Source organism: Cervus elaphus, chromosome 7 (genome assembly GCF_910594005.1).
Source record: "Cervus elaphus chromosome 7, mCerEla1.1, whole genome shotgun sequence".
NCBI lineage: Eukaryota > Metazoa > Chordata > Mammalia > Artiodactyla > Cervidae > Cervus > Cervus elaphus.
Genome location: NC_057821.1, coordinates 40,398,346 through 40,415,844, shown reverse-complemented (window position 1 = coordinate 40,415,844; position 17,499 = coordinate 40,398,346).

Genomic DNA, 17,499 nt, shown 5'->3' with positions numbered 1-17,499 from the left:
GAGAAATTAAGGAAACAATACCATTCACCACTGCAACAAAAAGAATAAAATACTTAGGAGTATATCTACCTAAAGAAACAAAGGACCTATACATAGAAAACTATAAAACACTGATGAAAGAAATCAAAGAGGACACAAACAGATGGAGAAACATACCGTGTTCATGGATTGGAAGAATCAATATTGTCAAAATGGCTATTCTACCCAAAGCAGTCTATAGATTCAATGCAATCCCTATCAAGCTACCAGCGGTGTTTTTCACAGAACTAGAACAAATAATTTCACAATTTGTATGGAAATACAAAAAACCTCGAATAGCCAAAGCAATCTTGAGAAAGAAGAATGGAACTGGAGGAATCAACCTGCCTGACTTCAGGCTCTACTACAAAGCCACAGTCATCAAGACAGTATGGTACTGGTACAAAGACAGAAATATAGATCAATGGAACAGAATAGAAAGCCCAGAGATAAATCCACGAACTTATGGACACCTTATCTTTGACAAAGGAGGCAAGAACATACAATGGAAAAAAGACAACCTCTTTAACAAGTGGTGCTGGGAAAACTGGTCAACCACTTGTAAAAGAATGAAACTAGAACACTTTCTAACACCATACACAAAAATAAACTCAAAATGGATTAAAGATCTAAATGTAAGACCAGAAACTATAAAACTCCTAGAGGAGAACATAGGCAAAACACTCTCCGACATAAATCACAGCAAGATCCTCTATGACCCACCTCCCAGAATATTGGAAATAAAAGCAAAACTAAACAAATGGGACCTAATGAAACTTAAAAGCTTTTGCACTACAAAGGAAACTATAAGTAAGGTGAAAAGACAGCCCTCAGATTGGGAGAAAATAATAGCAAATGAAGAAACAGACAAAGGATTAATCTCAAAAATATACAAGCAACTCCTGAAGCTCAATTCCAGAAAAATAAATGACCCAATTCAAAAATGGGCCAAAGAACTAAACAGACATTTCTCCAAAGAAGACATACAGATGGCTAGCAAACACATGACAAGATGCTCAACATCACTCATTATTAGAGAAATGCAAATCAAAACCACAATGAGGTACCATTACACACCAGTCAGGATGGCTGCTATCCAAAAGTCTACAAGCAATAAATGCTGGAGAGGGTGTGGAGAAAAGGGAACCCTCTTACACTGTTGGTGGGAATGCAAACTAGTACAGCCGCTATGGAAAACAGTGTGGAGATTTCTTAAAAAACTGGAAATAGAACTGCCATATGACCCAGCAATCCCACTTCTGGGCATACACACTGAGGAAACCAGATCTGAAAGAGACACATGCACCCCAATGTTCATTGCAGCACTGTTTATAATAGCCAGGACATGGAAGCAACCTAGATGCCCATCAGCAGATGAATGGATAAGGAAGCTGTGGTACATATACACCATGGAATATTACTCAGCCGTTAAAAAGAATTCATTTGAACCAGTCCTAATGAGATGGATGAAACTGGAGCCCCTTATACAGAGTGAAGTAAGCCAGAAAGATAAAGAACATTACAGCATACTAACGCATATATATGGAATTTAGAAAGATGGTAACGATAACCCTATATGCCAAACAGAAAAAGAGACACAGAAATACAGAACAGACTATTGAAGTATGTGGGAAAATGTGAGGGTGGGATATTTCAAAAGAACAACATGTATACTATCTATGGTGAAACAGATCCCCAGCCCAGGTGGGATGCATGAGACAAGTGCTCGGGCCTGGTGCACTGGGAAGACCCAGAGGAATCGGGTGGAGAGGGAGGTGGGAGGGGGGATCGGGATGGGGAATACATGTGAATCTATGGCTGATTCATATCAATGTATGACAAAACCCACTGAAATGTTGTGAAGTAATTAGCCTCCAACTAATAAAAAATTTAAAAAAAAAAATAACAAAAAAAAATAAAAATTAAAATAAAATGGCAGGTTAAATATAATAAAATTGAAAAAAAAAAGATTTGAGTCTAAAGAGAGCTTCCTGGTCAACCTGAGAGGTACCCGAGAATGATATCTCTCCAGAGCAATGAGGACAACGGCCTGGTCCCTCCCCACCCACTCTACACACTCCGCCAGGGAAAAGCTGCTCTTCCTCTGAGAGATAATTTAAACAACAGCCACCGTCACATTGCCTGGGGCAAGTACACAAGTCGGCTGCTGGAGGGGACATCTGGGCCTGCTGAAGTGAGGCTGGAAAGCGATGTCATATTTGTCTAAGGCAACAGGGGCCTTGCTTAACAGTGAGATTCATCAATAATCCATGACCCTGTGGAGAAAGAACCCTATTAATAAGATATGTCGCTGTTTGTGGAAGACAGAGCCAATGAGGCCCTCGTTCCAGGGAAACTGAATACACTCAGAGTGACGCAGCACTCTCTGAACTTTCCAGTGACACCACCAGATAGCTTAGATCAGAAGCAATTTTAGAATATGCGTTCAACACAGTCCTTTCTGCCAGCCTCATTTGCTGGGGTCAAAGGCTGGTCAGAAACACACTTGACCAATGTGTCAATTATACCTCAATAGACAGAGAAAAGGAAACTTCCCTGTAGCTCACAGAGGGAAGAATCTGCTTGCAATGGAGGAGACCGTGTTTGATCCCTAGATCAGGAAGATCCTCTGGAGAAGGGAACGGCAACCCACTCTAGTATTCTTGTCTGGAGAATCCCATGGACACAGGAGCCTGGTGGGCTACAGTCCATGGGCTCCGAAAGAGTAGGGCATGACTGAGAGACTAAGCACACAGAAAGAGAAAAAGAGTGGGGCGGGCGGAAAGGGAGAGAAAAAGAAAGAAAAAGAAAGGGGGAGGGGACAGGGCAGGAAGGAAAGAAACTTGACCAGAGGTTTGCTTGTTTGTTTGTCTTTAAGAACGGTCAAGGGCACTGAGTTATTTGGGGGCCTTAGGCTTTATATTAGGTCACTGTTTAAGCATAAAAATGTTATCTGCCTGATTTTAGAGCCAATATGGAAGACTGAAAATCAACAGAATTCCCAAATCTATTTTTCATTCCATTTAGAGCTCATCATCTTCTAGATCTGTCTAGTTCTTCTTTATGGTAACATTTAATTATTAATTCTTCCTTACTTTTAGCTTCTAATTTAAGAATGCATTAATAGATTGCTCACTAGGGAGTTTGCCAGAATCATGGCAGGACAAGGTCATTAGTGTATGATGGCTAGGAGCTCGGACTTGGAGGCAGATGGATCTGGGACTGAGACTGCGCTCCACCATGCACCAGTGAGTGACCTTAGGCAAGTTCTAGACCCTCTCTAAGTCTCTGTTTCCTCCTCTGTAAGAGGGGGATGATGCCTTCCTCATAAAGTATGATAATGTAAAGCATTAACAAAGGCAAGGAGTAAGCACTCAATAAAGGTTTTATATTTTGTTTTTCTTAATTATTCATCTGACAGATATTAAGTGTTTAATATGTGCTGGATATTGTCTTAGGCACTGGGGACATAGGAATAGAAAAACGTACAGCTTTGGTGCTCATGGAACTTATATTGGAGGAGAGGAGACCAAAAATAAACAAGTAAATATAAGAGGTGGAAAAGTAACGATAGAGAATAAAAAAGGAAAAGGAATTGAGGGTGATAGAGGTGGGAAGGAGGGTAGTGGCATCTTATTAGTTTCTTGATAAGATAACATTTAAACCAGGAATAAGAATATATAAGGAGTAAGCCATGTGGACATTTGTAGGAAGATCATTTGAGGTACAGGGCATTGCATGTTCAAAGGCCCTGAGGCAGGAGTGTGCTTGATGTGTTCAAGGAAGGGCAAGGAAGACAGTGTAGCTACAGCAGAGAAAGTAAGGGGGAGATGTGGTAGGAGATGAGGTCAGGAAGATGGAAGGGAGCAGCCAGAACATCATACAACTTCATAGACCATGGCGACTTAGGATTTTACTGTGGGTAGGTAGGGAGCCACTGACAGGTAGAATAGTGTCGACGTCATTGACATGCAGAGGGGGTGAGCTAGCATATAAGAGTTGAGGCTGGAGTGTGGGCAGTCTTCATGGTCAGAGGAGAGAAGACAAATTGTAAGGGCACAGATACAGATGGGGTAGTAGGTGGGGTGGTGAGGGACAAGTTCACTTGGGATTGGTTCAGTTTTTTTCAATGCAGTATGTGAATAGTAATGCCATTATCTAAGAGCAAGGGCGGCAAATGAATGTCCTGCAAGGTTCTGTGTGTTCTGGGTGCTCCCTGCCACCTCCCTGACCTCATCTGCCACTCCTGCCCATTGCTTTCTCCACTCTAGCTGCGCTGTCTTCCTTGAACACACCACTCCTGCCTCAGGGCCTTTGCACGTGTAGTTCCCTGTGCCTGGAATGATCCTCCTACAAGTGCCCACATGGCTTACCTTTCTTATTCTTGTTCTGTGTTTCAATGTCATCTTATCAGAAAAGCTTCCCAGACTTGCCCGCTTCCTATCTCTGTCTCTCCTTTTATACCCCCTTTCCTTCTTTATTCCTTGTATTATCTTTATCACCTATCTGAAAGTATATTTGCTTGGTCATTTATTTTTGGTCTTCCATGCCCCCAGAATTTAAGCAGCACAAGTTCCAAAATTTTGTGTTTTGAGAAGGGAGGTGAAAAAGTCTAGGAGAGTGGGCTTGTGGTGAGACACAGACTAGGATCAACAAGCAGTTGTTCTAGTAAGGTTAATGGCCATGAAGTTAAAGCACTGTATCTTTTTTAAAAAATGCCAGTATTTAAAAGTATCTTGTTTTCTAGCTGAAAAAATATATGTACAGTTTCATGAACAAACAGAAATTTAAAAAAAAAAGTCACAAAATTCCTAATGAAACGTTTCAGTTGTCATTCAAATGATGCTGCCAAAAAGTATTCCAAGAGTATTCCAGAGTATTCCAAAGTATTCCAAGAACCTGATATCTTAGTTTAGGGCTTTGCTCCCAGGATGCTTTTCCACTCCACTTCATCTACCTCCCATTAGACACTATCTTTTTAGGAGACTCAGAAAAGCCATCTGGACCAAGGAACAGACTTTCTGACTCTCACAACAGAAGTCTGAACAATAAAAAGGAACTGCCTTTACTAGAGCAAGGGACAGTCTTTGTTTATAGTATGGCTAATTTATACATAAGTGTAGATTTGCAATTGTGTCAACTTTTCCCCGGTGGCTCAGACGGTAAAGAGTCTGCCCGCAATGTGGGAGACTTGAGTTCAATCCCTGGGTCAGGAAGATCCCCTGGGGAAGGAAATGGCAACCCACTCCAGTATTCTTGCCTGGAAAATCCCGTGGACGGAGGAGCCTGGTGGGCCACAGTCCATAGGATCACAAAGAGTCAGACACGACTGAGCGACTTCACTTACAATTTCAACTAAACTAAAAGGATAATATGACAGAAAATGTTTCCTCATCACTTGCTGAGAGAGAAATGTGTTTCTGTCTGGAACAAAGGTGAACTACATCAAGATAATGTGCTCTCCTTCCTAGGATCTATCTTGAGTTGCCTTGTTCATGAATGGTATGGTTTGGGTGCTGCTGATCCCTGATATTTTAGTAAATTATGGCCTTGAATTTCTTTCAAGGGTAGAAATGGAAAAAAATGATGGGAAGACAGCCCATCATTGATCAGCCCCCAAAGGTGTGCAGTGTGAATAGATTCCCAAATCTCAGTGGCTTATGACAACAAAGTTGAATCTCAGTCAAGCTACAAGTCCATTGTGTTTGGCTGCCATGCTGTTTCATGTCATGTTCACACTACGACCAAGGATACCCTGGCAGAGACTATCTGGAATGTGGCTGCTGACAGGGGAAAAAGATGCAGCAAAGCACAGACTCCTCAGGAATTCCCTGGTGGTCCAGTGATTAAGACACGGACTTTCAGTGTCATGGGCCCAGGTTTGATCCCCAGTCAGGGAACTAAGATTCCCACAAACCATGCAGTGTGGCCAAAAATAAATTAAAAAGCACAAACTCCTCTCAAACTTTTGAATGAATGTGATACATATCACTTCTCATACTCCATTGGCCAAGCATGATTTCAGAGGGTTGAGAAAGTAGAATCTCCTCCAGAAAGGACAGATATTGGTAAACTGTAGCACAGTCTACAATAGATGCTTTATTGAATTAAGCAGTACTGGATGGGTTGATTAAGATTGGATTAATTGAATAGATTTGGATTGGATCAGACTGATGTAAAGCAGAGTATTTGAATCAATGTGTTGGTGTGTAGTATTGATAATTAAGCCTGAATTGAATATACCATAAGACAAAATTGACTTAGATGGGACTTTGAATGCAGAGAACTGTTTGCTTAATGATGATGCTTTCCTGATGAGAAAATTAAAGCCTACATAGAAGAGTTGCCTGGTCCCACATCACACAGAGTCAGTGAAGAAACCAGATTTTCATTTTCCCTAGTTTGGTTCTCATTCTGTCATAACTGGAAGCCCCTCTGGAAAAACAACAATACCACCACAGTCCCCACCTATGTATTTACCTGATATCTATTTACAAAATGCATATTTGAGGTAAAATTTGAAATAATAAAAAGAGATAAGCAAAAATCCACCCTCCTCACATCGTACCTCAGCTTTACCTCTAGCCATGTAACCTCCATTGACACCTGTTTATATATCTTCCAGAAATTTTCTGTCCATGCACAAGCATGCATATGTGATGTTTTTACACAAATTATATGATACATGTACCGTTTGCTTTTAAAATTTAACAATATGGACAGCAGAATTTAACACAATATTGTAAAATCAGCTATACTTCAATAAATAGATAATTAATTTAACTATTATGCTGAACATATTTAGTCTCTGTCTCTGTGAATCTAACCCTTGTTTAATGGCTATGTGATATTCTCCTGTGAATACCACTATCTATATAACCAGCTAGCTATTATACACATTTAAACATTTCATATATTTTCACATTACAAATGATGAAATACATCACCTATATGTTTAGACTCTGTAATTTATGTCTCAAGCCTTGACCTTTCCTGTGGATTATTATACTACTACTTATATATATACTATTATATATATGTAATTATATTATGTATATTACATGATATATACTTATATATATACTATTATATATGTAATTATATTATATATATTACATAATATATACTTATATATATACTACTACTTATCTACTATGTATACTACTTACACTACTTTGTATTGTCAACTTTTTTTCTTTTTTTAATTTTTTAAAAAATGTGGATCATGTTGAAAGTCTTTATTGAACTTTTAAATTCACTGGACTTTATTGAATTTTTAAAGTCTTTAATGAATCCCCAACCAGGGATTGATCCCATATGCTTTGTGACCAAAAAGTCAAAACATAAAAAAAAAAAAAAAAAAAGAGGAAGCAGTACTGTAACAAATTCAATAAAGACTTTAAACATGATCCACATTTAAAAAGAAAAAAAAGTGAAGATACAAAGTAGATAAGTAGTATAATAATCCAGAGGAAAGGTCAAGTTAGCTCCCCAACCAGGGATTGAGGGCTTCCCTGGTGGCTCAGCTGGTAAAGAATCCATCTGCCTGCAATGCAGCAGACCTGGGGTCAGTCCCTGGGTTGGGAAGATCCCCTGGAGAAGGGAATGGCTACCGACTCTAGTATTCTGGCCTGGAGAATTCCGTGGACTATATAGTCCATGAGGTTGCAAAGAGTTGGACACAACTGAGTGACCTTCACTTTCACTTTCAACTAGAGATTGAACTCACACCCCCTGCATTGGAAGGTGAAGTCTTAACCACTGGACTGCCAGGGAAGTCCTTGTATCTTCGCTTTGAATATCTAATAGCTATCAAAACTAAGATGGTCAGAAATTTTGTGCGTCCCAATCAAATTTTTCCTTTCCTAATCTTCTTCTTCACAGTTAATGACATTTCTGTCCACCCAATAATATAGGCTAAAATATTAGCAGTCATTCTTATTTCCTATCTTTCTTCCGTTCTTATATCCAATTTCTTGTTCGCTCCCGCTCCAAATTAAATCATGACTTCAGCCACTTTCCCTGACCTCCATTGCTATTACTCCAGGCTGTTTTCATCAACGCTTCACTTAGTTCACTGCAATCGCCTGCTTGCTGGATTCCCTTGACCCTTTTGGTCCATTCACATTCACCACAAAGTAGCCGGAGTGATCTGTTATTTTTATTATCAAACAGCAATGTATTGGGTTGGCCAAAATGTTCATTTGGATTTTTCCAACCCAAACGAACATTTTGGTCAACCCAGTATATAAAAATGTATAAATGGACATATACATCCATAAAATTTAAGTGAAATGAAACATACAAATTTTAATTCTTTTGTTTTATAAGCTTTATTCCTATCATAATATATCGGTAGAACACTAACATAACATCAGAACATTTTCTCACGCCTCTTTACAGTCAGTCCGTGTCCCCTATCTCCAGCCATAGTGATGTAAAAAAATTTGTTCAGATTTTTTCCTCCTTAGATAAATTTAGCTTGTTGTAGAATATCATATACATAGAATCAATTGTGTTCTTTTGTGTGTATCTTATTTCACTTAGCATAGTGTTTTTGAGATTTATTCACATTGTTAGATATATCAATAGTTTGTTCCTTTTTATTGCTAGCTAGTACTCTATTGTATACATATACCACAATTTTCTTATCCATTCTTGGGTTAATGAACATTTGGGCTGTTTCCAGTTTAAGGTTATTAGAAATAAAGCTGCTGTGAGCATTTCCATACAAATCAATTTTCGGACATATATTTTCAATTCTGTTGGGTAAAGACCTCAGGAGTAGAATTGCTGGGTTATAAGGTAGGATTATGCTAGGCTTTATAAGGAACAGTCAGATCATCTTTCAAAACTGTTATACTATTTTATACTCCCAGCAACAAAGTATGGGAGTACCTGTTTTCTCTTTCTGCACTGTGGTTTTATTTCTTGTTCACTCCTTAACATCCAGCATTTGGGGATGTGAGCTTTATATAGGCGTTCCCTACCATCCTCCCAGGGCTTCCCTGGTGGCTCAGTGGTAAAGAATCTGCCTGCCTGCCAAGCAAGAGATGTGGGTTCGATCCCTGGGTGGGGAAAAATCCCCTGGAGAAGGAAATGGCAACCCACTCCAGTATTCTTGCCTGAGAAATCCCATGGACAGAGAAGCCTGGTGGGCTACAGCCCATGGGGTCACAAAAGAGTTGGCCACGACTTAGTGACTAAATGACAACACTCCTACCTTGACTGGACAGTAGACTTTATCTCCTTCTCTGTGCCCTGAGCATCAATCAAATTAGAGATTAAATTCACCAAAGTTAAGCATACACCCTTAGGATAAAAGCCAGTTTCAGGGATATACCAACTAGGATTCTGGTGTTATTTCATTTTGGCATCTGCAAATCCCTTACTTATTTGCTAGATCTTGAAAGCATTAAACATATAAAATGATCCAGAATTTTTAATTGTTTTTAATGAGAGAGATTCATTTCACATTTTAATTGGATTAGATTTCATTTGGGACATCTAGTCTGCCTTGCTGTCATAATTCGAAGTCTCCAGAATGTACTTTAAAAACTGTAAACATGGGTTACATCACATCTCTCCCATCCTAGTACTAACCAGGCCCAACCCTTCCAAGATCAGACGAGATCGGGTGCGTTCAGGGTGGTATGGCCATAGTCACATCTCTGATTAAAATTTTCCAGTGGTTTCCTATGGCCCTTAGAACAAAACTGCAACTTCCTATTTGACCTTCAAGGCCCTGTGTTGTATGACCTGTGCTTACTCCTGTGATTTTCATCTTAAAACACTACACTTCTGCTACATGGGCTTTCTTTCTGGTTCTGAGACACAGCCAACTTTCTCCATCTTAGGATATTGCTGATTCTTCCACCTGGCTGCCTCTTTCTTATCTTTAATATCTTTTCCTGACTTGGGCATTTGAAGTAGCCTTCCTCCCTCCCAATCACTCTTTATCCCAACAGCCTTTTATTTTCTCTTAGCTCTATCACCATAAGAAATTATAGTATTTATTTGCTTGTTGTCTGTCTAGCCTTGTGTGTGCATGCTAAGTCGCTTCAGTCATGTCCAACTCTGTGCAACCCCATGGACTGTAGCTTGCTAGGCTCCTCTGTCCGTGGGATTCTCCAGGCAAGACTACTGGAGTGGAGTACTCTTGCTATGCCCTCCTCCAGGCGATCTTCCCAACCCAGGGATCAATCCCATGTCTCTTATGTCTAACCTGCTTTGGCAGATGGGTTCTTTATCACTAGCACCACCTGGGAAGCCCTCGCCCTGTAAGAGAATGTAGATTCCATGAGCACAGAGACTGTGTCTCTTTTGTTTGCCTGCTGTTTTCCCAGTGCCTAAAATTGTACTGATAACCTGGAAGCATTCAGTGAGGACTTGTTAAATGGAAGCAGAAATAAACACATTGTGCAGGGACTAACCTCTGTTTATAATAAATGTAGCCATGCTGGAATATGTAAATATTAAATTTCCATTTAAAAATGAAGCTGACTTTCTTTTATTTCTCCTTTACCTAGTGTTATTTGGATTCTTAAGAAATTTACTAGGGACTTCCTGGTGGCCCAGTGGTTAAGGATCCGCCTTCCAAGGCAGGGCACACAGGTTCAATCCCTGGTTCAGGGAACTAAGATCCCACATGCTGTGGGGCAACTAAACCAGTGCATTGCAACTGCTGAACACTCGAGTTCATTGGCCACAACTAGAGAGAAGCCCATGTGCTGCAACTAAGCCCCAGTGCATCCAAATAAATAAATTTTTTAAAAAAATTTACTATATGTTATCTATGATTTACAGGGGCATTGTTATTTGTTGTATAAAGAAGATGCTAAAAAAAAAAGGGGGGCGGGGATTTCCTGGCAGTCTGGTGGTTAGAACTCTGTGCTTCCACTGCTGGAGGCCTGGGTTCAATCCCTGGTTGGGGAACTAAGATCCCACAAGCCTTGTGGTGTGGAGGAAAAAACAAAACAAAAAATGGTTTTCAAAGGGTCGAGAACCATTGTGTTAAGTTCTCATGTGCTGTGCTTAGTTGCTCAGTCATGTCTCTCTGCAGCGGCCACACTCCTCTGTCCACGGGCATTCTCCAGGCAGTAATACTGGAGCCGGTTGTCCCAACCCAGGGATCGAACCCAGATCTCCTGCATTTCGGGTGGATTCTTTACCGTCTGAGCCACCGGAGAAGCCCTAAGTGCTCATGACTGCCTATCGTCTAAGCACCAGGCCCATATTTCTCTGTGTTCTACTGAACACTTTGCCCTCAGACACTGCATGGCATTCTAGATGTGTCCAAAGCAAATTTCATCATCTGGCTTCACAAAACTTTCTCTTTGTGCTTGGTTCCTGTGTGTTTCACTCTTGGTCACCATGTCCCTAGCCCCACCATCATTTAATCAGTCGTTTGGTGTTATCTTTGTACCTCTTCAAATTACTTATGACTATTCTTTTCCATCCCCATTTCCATAACTTAGTTCAAATGCTCTTCATCTTACCTGTAGAACCTTGAAACATTCTTCTTTTGCATCTGCTCGCCACCCTCTATCTCTGTTAGACTATATAAATATCAGTCATATTATGGGCATGGAATAACAAAGAGGCTACTGTGTATGACATTGACCATATTACAAAATTCACATTACACAGCGCTCTTTCTAAAGTTTCAAATCTGGTCATATCCCTGGCACCACATTGCCTGCCAAAGTAAATCCGTTCCCCTCAGCATGGTTATACCACCCAGGCTCCATCTTAGTTCTTTAGCTTCTTCCCCAACTCCAGCCATACAGACCAGATCTGCAGTTCTCAAGACAAGTTCTTATGTTGCCTGAACGAACTTGTACATATTTGCTCAGCCAGAGTCATTCCCACCTCTTTTCCTCTATCTTGCTGCCAGAATCTATAAACATCCTCCAAAACATAGCTCAGCCTTCACTCCCACTGTGGAGTTTTTCATCTCACTAGACTGGATTGCCTGGGTCTGAAAAAGCCTGAAATCTCCCATAAGTCCTTGAAGTATTACACTTCTGTGCTGTCCTGTAACTCCTCATAATATCCCCCAACTGTAACGCCAACTCCTCATAAAATCACAACCAGCCCCATGTTTATAAGAGACTAGACAATAAGAGATATATAACAAGCATTCCTTGAGTAGATTAATGAATCTTGCACTTGTATATTTCTTCTAAGGAATATTATTTTCGATCTCTAGTTTGTGAGCTAGAATTACTATTTCCCCATGGTACTTGAGATTTCTTTTATGCGTCCTTAGAGTGAAATTTAATTAAACCATACTTAATATAATTACTGCATATCTGCCACAGGCAAGGCAATCTGGGCTTGAAAACAAACAAACAAAAGACAGAATCCATAGTGTTGTGAAACTCACAGTTGTGAGGTCATGGTGGCATCATAGACTTTTGAACTTTAATCAAAGTTCATTTTACAGGAGTGGAAAGTAAGTGAGGTGAAGTCTCAAAGACAACTTGTAGCAGAATTAGACTAGAGTCAAAATTTCCAAGTAGGAAAAACACAACATAACACACACACACACACAGAAACACAGAGAGTAGAAGAGTGCTGTAAGTGCAGGAAACATTTATATTTAGCCAGTAAATGACACCTGTTTTATTTTTTTATTTTCAAACATTTATTTATTGTTCTTTATGTTTGGCTATGCTGGGTCTTCGCTGCTGCACACAGGGTTTCTCTAGTTGCCATGATTGAGGGCTCCTCTCCAGCTGCAGTGCACAGGCTTCTCTTGTGGAGCACAGGCTCTAGGGTGCTTGAAGCTTCAGAAATCGCAGCACCTGGGCTCTAGAGCACAGGCTCAATAGTTGTAGTGCATGGGCTCAGTTGTTCCCCAGGGATCAAACCTGTGTCCCCTACTTTGGCTGGCGGACTTCCAAACCGCTAAACCACCAGGGAAGTCCTGTTTTTATTTTTTAATTAATTATTATTATTATTATTTTTTTTTTTGCCACACTGTGTGGCATGTGGGATCTTAGTTCCCTGGCCAGGGATTCAACCTGCGCTCCCTGAATTGTAAGTGCAGAGTCTTAACCACTTGACTGCCAGGGAAGCCCCATGACAACTTTTAAAAATTGGAAACACTAATAAAGTGATGAGATCGTTCGTAGCCTCAGACAAGTCAGGTAGTCTCTGTGCCTCACTTTCTCTCATTTATAAAGCAGGGGTAATAATGGCTGCCATCTGGAGTATTGAGGGAATTGTGAGTGTTGCAGGTGAAACACTCTATCAGCTAGGCATTCTTTGGCTGTGAGCAGCATAAAACCCAGTAATACCTGAAGAAGGAAATGGCAACCCACTCCAGTATTCTTTCCTGGGAAATTCCATGGACAGAGGAGCCTGGTGGGCTCCATGGAGTCGCAAAGAGTCAGATGTGACTGAGCGACTGAACACATTGAGGACTAAGAAATACAAGATATATCACTAATATAACACTAATTTGTACATATTATCATTTATTAGAACATCTTTAGGATATGTCAGCTATCACTTTGTAGAATCATGTTATCATACTGAAATTATACTCAAAGAAGCATAGGAAAAACAGTGGAAATGTTTAAAGTATATTTTCCCTATGAAAGAGTCTTCATAAATCTTACAGATTTCAAAGAATATAAAACATGAACTGGAAAACCCATGAAAAATATATAAAGTCTTTGGGTATAATTGGGGGCAGGAGGAGAAGGGGACGACAGAGGATGAGATGACTGGATGGAATCACCGACTCGGTGGACATGGGTTTGGGTGGACTCCAGGAGTTGGTGATGGACAGGGAGGCCTGGCATGCTGCGGTTCATCGGGTCACAGAGTCAGACACGACTGAGCGACTGAACTGATTGGGTATAATAATTATATCTCTCAACTAATTGATGTATTATATGTTGTATCACATGCTTTTCACAAAATAAAACATGAGATTTAATGAATGTTTTTATTGTGAAAAAAAAACAATCGTAGCATCTTAAGCAAATAAGCATTTTTTATAATATATATTAAAAGTCTGAATGGAGGAAGTTGCTGGCCTTAATCCAGTAGCATGAGTCTTTGAAAGTTTCTTGGCCTCTTCTTTATGTTGGTGGCCTCCTGCTGATCATATGAGGGTTAAAGGGCCTGCCATCATGCCTACATTCCAGACTGGAATGACGGGGAAAGGAGAAAGGTCCTGCTGGAACACCTGTCCCTTGTTATGGGGACAGCAAGTTCATCTAGAAACGCCCAGCAGAATTCTGCTTATAGCAGTGCTATCCTGTCACCATCCGTAGCTAGACAAAAAGCTACAAAAGCAGTGGTTTGACTTTTAAGCGTCTGGAGTAGAAATGTCAGGAGAAAGGGAATGGGGAGTAACTTTAAATTTTTTAAAATTTATTTGGCTGTACTCGGTCTTAGTTGTGGCATGCAGAATCTTTTAGTTGTGGCTTCTTATAGGATCTAGTTTCCTGACCAGGGATAGAACCCAGGCCCCTGCTTTGGGAGCATGTAGTGTTAGCCACCGGACCAGTAGGCAAGTCCTTGGAATAGCTTTTCAGTAGCCAACGAACAAGACTTTTCACAGGCACCAGCCATAAGAGGCTTAAATTTTGTTCTTGTTGTTTAGTTGCTAAGTTGTATCTGACTCTTTGTGACTCCGTGGTCTGTAGCCTGCCAGGCTTCTCCATCCATGGGATTTCCCAGGCAAGGACACTGACTGACTGATTGTGACACTTTAAAGCTTAAGCTAAGAAAAACATTTTTTCCTGAAACAGTGGTGAAGTGTTGTTGTTTAGTTGCTAACTCTTTTGCCACCTCATGGACTGTAGCCCACCAGTCTCCTCTGTCCGTGGGATTTCCCAGGCAAGAATACTGGAGTCCGTTGCCTTCTCCAGGGTATCTTCCCCACCCAGAGATCAAAACCACATCTTCTGCATTGGTAGGTGGATTCTTTACCATTGAGCCACCTGGGAAGCCCCAAGAGGGTTAATGATGAGCAGTCGTTGAAATTTTAAATAAATCTTTGAGGTTTGCTGTGAATTTTGCAGTCGTCTTGATCTCTGCGTTCTTAAACAATGAACTTCTCGTTACAAAGAGTAAACAAAGTATTGGCTCGTTTTGGTGTGTGGTCTATGGCTTCACCACATATCTTACACATTTCTTGAGACTGCCTGGGACGGTCGGGATTTGGTGACTTGGGTTGTGAACGCCACTATTTTGTCATTAGCCTTCACGGTAAAGATCCAGTATTAAGCTGGTCTTTATATCTATTTTTAATACATTGGATTTGGAGGTAGAGGGAATTAGATGAAACCCCCAAACACACCGAAGATTATGAAATAATGAAAATGTAAGTGGAAACATGCAGAATCAATGCATCCTTTATCATTCTTAACAGCTTAAATAAAATGACTGACTATTCCCAAAGTCAAAAATAATTCAGAATTTAATTGGCAAGGGTATTTTAAGGTTCTGTCTTTTTCTATTTTTCTCCCGCTTTGGTGAAGCTCTGAATTATGTTGCAGGCACTGAGCATCTTGAAATAGTAGTTACTAAGACAACGTCTTGAATTAAGAATTAATTGAATCTTTAAAAATTCTCCTATATGTGCATACAAACATACTGGTATTGTGCTTCTCATCTTGCCTTGGCACAACATCTTCCTAAGAAGAGATTATATTCTTTAAATTTTGAAAGTTAACATTTTCACACCTCCATAAGTAAGTAGAATCCTTTCCACAAGATAGAGAATCTTCTTCCAAAGGGAAAGCTACTTGCTAAACATAACGGAGTCATATTATATGACTCCATTTCCACCAAATTATGGTAAATAGCTGCTGTTATCTGAAAGTTGATTCCAGAGTTCCCATGATTACTTGTCAATGATACCTGGGCCTGTTGACTGTTTGCATTTCTTAATTTCTTGTTGTAAGCATGAGGTTCCTCCAACGTGGTAAATTAGGGACATTGAATTTGAGCTATGTAAGAGCTAGAAGATGCTCCTGATGATATGAACTAAGTATTCCAGCAGGATATTTCTGTTCTTTAGGGAAACATAAATCTTATAGTCCCAGAAGTTTAGAGGTAAAAGATACTGTCAAGGACACACGACTCAACCTATTTAATGTCATTCATAGAGAATCAAAGTACCAATAGCTAAGTCACTTTTCCAGCACTGTAAACTAGTGGCAGAGGGAAAACAAAATCCCAGGTCTTCATAAGCTTGAACTCCTTCACACTGTTTTACAGAAATAATAATGGTCCTCTACCCATCTACTTCATTCTCTACCTCCAGGTTGTGTCAACCACTGTACTAGGCTCTATGGATACAAGAGGGGTTGAGACGTGATCTTGCCCTTAAAGAGCTCATAATCTTTAGAATCTTTGAGAGGAATGAGAAAAATGGGAAGGCCCTGGTCTAAGTAAAGTCATCTCTGCCCATATAAGAGAGGGAACAGTCACAGTGGTAGTCATTTAAATTAAATGAAGACTTTTCTCTTACTAATTCTGTCTGCTCTACAAAATCTGTCTTAAAAGGTTGTATAATGGCCTTGTGTCCAGCAGAATGAGAAAACAAATCTTGGCTTAGCCTTTTGTCTTTCTGCATCTCAGTGTCTTTGTCAATAAAGAAGGATGATGACAGTGCTTAACCCCTCGACTTGGGACAGTTATAACACAGAACCTCTAGTGTGTGCATCACAGGAGGAACTTACTATGGACCAGGTGGTCTTCAGAGAATCTGATTTTCTTCTTATATTTATGCAGTCCGGTTTTCATCTCTCAAACAATTTGCCCTTCAAGACTACAAGGAAAGTTTTCTCAATACCCTTCCTTTTATGCCTTCAGGATCTGGTGGCTCCCGAAGCTGTTGGCAATGCAAAGCTCTTAGAAATTTACAGGAGAGACTGTGGATTAGGGGTGAGAGTGGGAAGAGTTGAGGAGGATGTGTGGAGTGGGAAAACGGGAAGAAAGTTGTAGGCAGCAGCCGCTGCAGGCTCCCCTGCCATGATAGAGGCGTGGCTGCCAGTCCTCCTATCCAGGCCAACTCTAGAGCAGTCAACTGAACTAAGCGCCTTCAGCCCCAGTGTTCAGGATTCCAGCTCCATTCTCATTTCTCACCCACTGCCGTGTGAGTGTCAACAGGGGCTAGTTTAGCATGATTTAGGCAAAATGTCATTCTCTACACTGGGAATAGTTAGAAATTTCTGAGGGTGTTTTTTTATTTTTATAAAATAAGAATGGTTTTCTTCATTGTAAAAAGAAGATGTCATTTTTAAAAATTGGAAAGAAAAATGTTGAAATATAAACACAATATTTTGAAATGTCCTCATCTTCTAAACACAAGCATGGCAGTGAATTGTTGAGAAAAGATTTGATATATGAATAATCAGTATTTCACCAGGGCTTCCCTGGTGCTCAGTGGTAAAGAACTCACTTGCCAATGCAGAAGACATGAGTTCGATCTCTGGGTGGGGAGGATCCCCT